The sequence below is a fragment of the Myotis nattereri genome (genome assembly GCF_964212035.1).
Source record: "Myotis nattereri genome assembly, chromosome: 7".
NCBI classification, from domain to species: Eukaryota; Metazoa; Chordata; class Mammalia; order Chiroptera; family Vespertilionidae; genus Myotis; species Myotis nattereri.
In genome coordinates this window covers 34988144-34993872 of record NC_138082.1, presented here as the reverse complement: position 1 = coordinate 34993872, position 5729 = coordinate 34988144, and positions in this window count along the sequence as shown.

The window sequence follows — 5729 nt, the reverse complement described above, 5'->3', positions numbered from 1 at the left end:
CCCTCCCTGTGGGCTGACTGAGGGCTGCGGCTCCCTCCTCCTTCCTCGTCTGGGAGATGGACAGTGAGCCTGTGCTGGGGACCCAGGGGGGCACCCAGAGGCCCCAGCTCGGCTGACGGCACTCGCTCCTCCACGGCTACTGACAGGCAGCTACGTGCCTCTTGTTCTCTGCCAAGCAGGACGGAGGGCTGGTCACAAGAAAGGCAGTTGGTCAGCAAAGGCTTCCACACGGGAGTCCCTGGTGGCAGCGGGGCCGTCTCGGTGGCAGCGGGGCCGTCTCGGTGGCAGCGGGGCCGTCTCGGTGGCAGCGGGGCCGTCTCGGTGGCAGCGGGGCCGTCTCGGTGGCAGCGGGGCCGTCTCGGTGGCAGCGGGGCCGTCTCGGTGGCAGCGGGGCCGTCTCAGTGGCGGGTGGGGAGGGATTCCCAGTGCCCTTCCAGGCTGGTGGCGGGGACGCGGGGTCCTGAGACCTTGACCCCATTGTGTCACGGCCTTGGCCTCGGGGCTGCCGTGGTGTCTTTACTAGTGTGAGAGCCGAAGAGGGCCGAGAAATGGGTCATCTCAAATCCAGCAGCAGGGCCTCGTGGCAGTGCTGGGTGCACACGGTCATGGTCACGGGGGGTCACGGGGGCCTCGCATCGAGGCCGCCTGTGTTCTGGCTGGGACACCGAGAAGGGTCTCCGAAATCTCTCAGAGCAAAGCTTCTGAGCCGAGGGCCTGCAGGGACCTGTCAGCCCCCCTTCCTTCCCAAAGGCCTCACTAACACAACCGTTTCTGGGTGTGAGGGGCCACGCCAGGTTGGGCCAAGTCTGACAGAGGCCTCCCAATGTCCACTAGGGACTGGCCGATGCTCTTTTTTAAAAAATATGTTTTTATTGATTTGAGAGAGAGAGGAAGGGAGAGGGAGAGATAGAAACATCGATTGGCTGTCTCCCACACTGGGGATCAAGCCCGCAACCCAGGCGCGTGCCCTGACCAGGAATTGAACCAGTGACCTCTTGGTTTATGGGTCAACACTCAACCACTGAGCCACGCCAGGCGGGCTGGCTGATGCTCTTATAGTGCCGAGGGGCCTGGTGGCCCGCAGGGGGACAGCCCTCACTCCTGGCAATGTTAGTTAATTTCTCCAGGGGAGCGTGGGTCTCCTGCCCCACCGGCACGGCTGCTGGCCCTGCTGCCTGCTGAGGAGATGGTTGTGAGCTCTCAGGGTGCGTGCCGTCCAGTGGGAGGCACAGCTGCTCCATGACTGCAATGAGTGATAGCTAACACATGTTCCCTGGGCGCTTCCACACTGGCTCACTCACAGGTTTCCTGGATCTATGCTGCCCTCCTCAGCCCAGCACGGCCCAGCGCAGACTAACCAAACTCAGCCCAGCGCAGCCCAGCCCAGCGCAGCCCAGCCATAGCCCTGGACAGTTTCAGGACTCCCCCCAGCCTTGGGCATTAGCGTGGAAGGGGATGGTGGTGGAGCGGGAACAGAGAACTCAGTGTGTGCCGGCACCACCCCTCACCTCCCTGTTTGCAGGCAGAACACCAGGGCTAACGCTGGAGGAAGTGAGGACAGGGTTCTGATGAGAGGCTGCTGTCACCAGAGCCGCCCAGCTTGGGCACTGAATTGAGACCTTCCCGGGACAGAGGCCCAGCCCCTTGAATGACAGGTCAGTTTGGGAAACTCGATACCAGGGCTCCAACCAGATCCTCATCAACAGATCACCACTCGGTGGTGCCCGTTTTTTAAAATACGTGGCTGGTTTCTTTTCATGACAAAAACCACACATGCTTATTGTGGAGAATTTGGAAAACACAGAAAAATATAAAGCAGAAAATGCAGCCAGTCAGACAACCCCGTTAACACAGCGGCCCCTGCCCTTTCCGCCTTCCTCTGTCGTTAGAGTGGCTGCGGGCAGGTGCCTGAGCCCGGCGTGGTCACTAACGTCGCAAGCACTGCTGATGGGAGCTGTCGTTGGAAAGCCTGATTTTAACTCTCATCCTCATAGGGACCCACCACCCCTTAGGAAGCTGGAGGCGCTGTCCAGTCACCTCTCTGAACAGACTCGATTGGGTGCATAGTGCCACCTCTGATTACTTCCCGGGGGAGATTAGGAGAGTGAGACTACCAAGTTCAGTGTGCTCACCTTGCAGCCCAGGGTCGCCCCGCGTGGGCGAGTGACGCACCGTCTCGCGGGAGGTATCACTGTCCCTGTGCTTGCCTGGCGCCTGCATGCCGCGAGCCGCTCCTGGCGCAACCAGGCCCTCCCACCCCCTCTGCCGGCGTCTTACGGCCTTATTTGCTCAGGGTATCTTATTCCGTCTGGGATTTATTTGGGGCACGGGGCCATAGGTCATCCCCCCCAATTAGCTGACAACGTCCTCGGGACTATTATGGACACTCCCTTCTTTCCCGAGGATGTGCTGCAGCATGTGTATCTCAGGGCAGAGCCTTCTGGGGGAGGTGTCTCACCTTCCTCTGGCCTGTGGATCCGAGGGACTGTTTTCTGAGGTCAGAACCAGCTGGTTGGACGGACGATTGCTCCATAATTACGATCTCTTCCCATCTGAAATTTCCTTGTCTGTTGTATGTGTTTGTTGCTGTGGCATAACAATGACCCCACAGCCTAGTGTCTTAAAACAACGAACATTAATGATCTCTCACAGTTTGTGGGTGGTTCTCCTTCAGGATCTCTTTGCTGGCACCAAGCAGGCACCAAAGGCTGGACGGGGCCGGTGGCCTCCGTTCCTCACACACGGGCCTCTGCACAGGGCTGCTCCCAACACGGCAGCGGTTTCCCCGGAGACGGGAGCAGCGAAGGTGGGAGTCTTGAGACCTACTTGATATCAAGACTTGGAAGGTCACTTCTGCCCTGACCAGGAATCGAACTGCTCATAAGTCGACGCTCAACCACCAAGCCAGGCTAGCCGGACCCTTGGTTGATTCTTCTGCGTGCCCTGACCAGGGACCAAATCTACCACCCTGGTGTATTAGGACGACGCTCTAACCACTGCACACCCAGCCAGGGCAGCTGGGGCCTTCTTGGGGAAAGGTGGGCTTGTGTTGAACCTGAGCATCGGTGCACAGGTGCCGGGTTCATTCCGGCCACGAGGAGGGATATTCTCTCACTGCCTCTGGCAGCGGTTTTCTTCTCTGCGCCCTGCACACGCTTACGGCCAGCGAGGGCACAGGGCTCCCTCTCTCCCGTGTGTTTCTAACTCACCGGGAAGCCCTGGGCTTCACCTTGTTCTGGGTCTGGTCACCTCACTGACGTCTGCCGTGTGGGCAGGGGCTCTGAGGTCCGCAGATGGGCCCTATCGGGCCAGTGTCTGCTGCAGGGGACCCTGCTCCCCACACAAGAGCTGCTAGTGGGCCGGGGCTCAGGCTGCTGAGCATCAGAATCACCTGGAACGTCGTGAAAAGCACCGGCTCTCCCAGCACCAGCTGAGGCCAAGGGGCTCAGAACGGGCGGGGCTGCCCCAGAACAACACGTTCATATAAACCCCCAGGAAGCAGGGTGTCTACTGAGGCGCTTTCTCCCTCCTTCCAGGCCGCAAACCTGGGTGTGAGCCTCCACCTCACCCCTCTCCTGGCAGCCCACCCCGACCCCATGTCCTCCCAGAACCCAGGATGCTGTGAGGCACCCCCTGCTGGCCTTGGTCCAAACCCCTGCTGGGAAACTTCGGTCCAGAGGCGGAGGGACTTGCCCCAGGACACAGCGAGTGGGCAGGGATGTCCCAGTGAGGTGTCCTGGGCCCTGCCCAGTGCTCTCCTGAGCACCTGAGCCAGAAGACCACCTCTGCGGCCAGGCCTTGTCCACCACCCCCACATCCTGGCGCCTCTGTTGCCCGGCCCTTAGAACAACGAGTTCCTGCAGGCAGCACAGGGATGGAGTCATCGAATGCCCACGTTTCCTGGGAGTCCCCCACCCCCCCGGGGCTCACGCAGCCCCAGGCAGCTCCCATCTGGTTCCATCAGACATGCTTTGGGGCCAAGAGTTGGGAAGCAGCGGGGAGGTGTTTGTGGGAGCCCAGGGTTGGCGCTCTGCTCATTGGAACCTGCTCCTTGAATACTGACCTCAGGTGGGCAAGTGTCACTGTGGTCTCAGGACAGAGCCCCCGCCACCCACACACAGGACCTCAGTCTGACCTGACCGTGACCCTGGGGGGCAGGTCAGTGCTGCACCCGTTTGCAGAGGAGGAAGCGGAGGCTCTGCAGGGTAAGGATGGTGACGCCGAGATGAGGACTCGGGTCTTGGTGCCCACCCAGAGCTGGGACCCGCTCTGGGCACAGGCAGCTCTCCCCGGGGCAGCAAGCACAGCGCGAAGACCAGCCAGGAATGGGAGTCTTTATTCAGCAAATCTGCGTCCTCCTTCCGGGCCTGGCAGCCTTGGCCGCCCAACACTCCGACGACATCTCCCAGGTGTCTCTCCCTGTGGGACCCCGAGTGGGCTGGCTGGGAGGGCTGTTCCATCCGACTCATCTGCTGTGCTTGTCTGCCCTGCACACGCTTACGGCCAGCGAGGGCACAGGGCTCCCTCTCTCCCGTGTGTTTCTAACTCACCGGGAAGCCCTGGGGTTCACCTTGTTCTGGGTCTGGTCACCTCACTGACGTCTGCCGTGTGGGCAGGGGCTCTGAGGAAGGTGGCAGCCAGAGGAAGTCCTGAGGCCCCTCCCCACACACTGCCTACTGGGGCCGTGGAACAGCTGCAGGAAACCCTCCCCAAGTCCCCTGGGCAAACCCCACAGCCTGGGGCCCATCATCCTGCTGCCCTGGGGCCCGGACAAACCATTCGGGGCTCGTCCGCACCACCTGTTCACGAGATGCTCTGTTCACCGGAGGCTCCCTGGGGGCACCCACCCCCTTTCTCAGCTTCTCATGGAGAAGGGTGTGAGTGACACCTGGGCGGCCACAGGAGAGGCTGAACCTCATCGCGGCCAGGCTACTGTGCCCTCTGCCCCCCACAAGTTCTCTGGATCTGGCAGCTCACCTTTGAGGGCGGGGCAGTGCCCCTCTCTGCTCAGAGCCCTTTTCAGCCACTGCCTGCATCACAGCCATCCTTGCTGCCTGGGCCACGAGGCGTGGGCGGGGCTGTCAACCTGAGGACAGGAGCCCCACAGGGAACCAGGCCCCCTGGGACTCCCGGGGTGGGTGCGTGTGTCGGCGGGTGGCTGCGGGTGACCAGTATGCACCCGTGTGAGCACCTCCCCGACCCGGGGAATTCCGAGGGCAGTTCTGACAGGAAGGCCTCTGCCATTGGCTCCTATTCTCTCCACCCTCCACCCCCCAGCTCCTCTCGCATTTCCCAGAAAGAGAGGCCAGGGGACGTGGAGGGGCAGCCTGAGCTCAGCAGGAGAAACCGAGGCCGGACCCTGCAGGGCCACCAGCCCCAGAGAAACCGAGGGGCAGGACACGCAGGCACTGGGAGGAGGACCCACGAGAACATGGGCTGGCATCCAGGTGCGCAGGGGACAGTCGGGCAGAGGGACCTGGGGCTGGGACAGGAGTTGGTCAACTTCGGGGCCGAAGGAGAGCAGAGAGGCCTCTTGGGGCCGGTGGTGAGAAGGATTCTGAGGCTGAGCCCAGAGCCGAGGAGGAAGGATTCAGGGCAGGCCTGGAGGGCTCTAGCACGCTGAGTGCCTGCCTGCCTGGCGGGCTCACCTGGCCACCAGGTGGATGAAAAAGGACAAGAGGAGAGAGAACCGAATCCACCCAGGGCCCTTGGAAGGGGCTGCCGGCCTC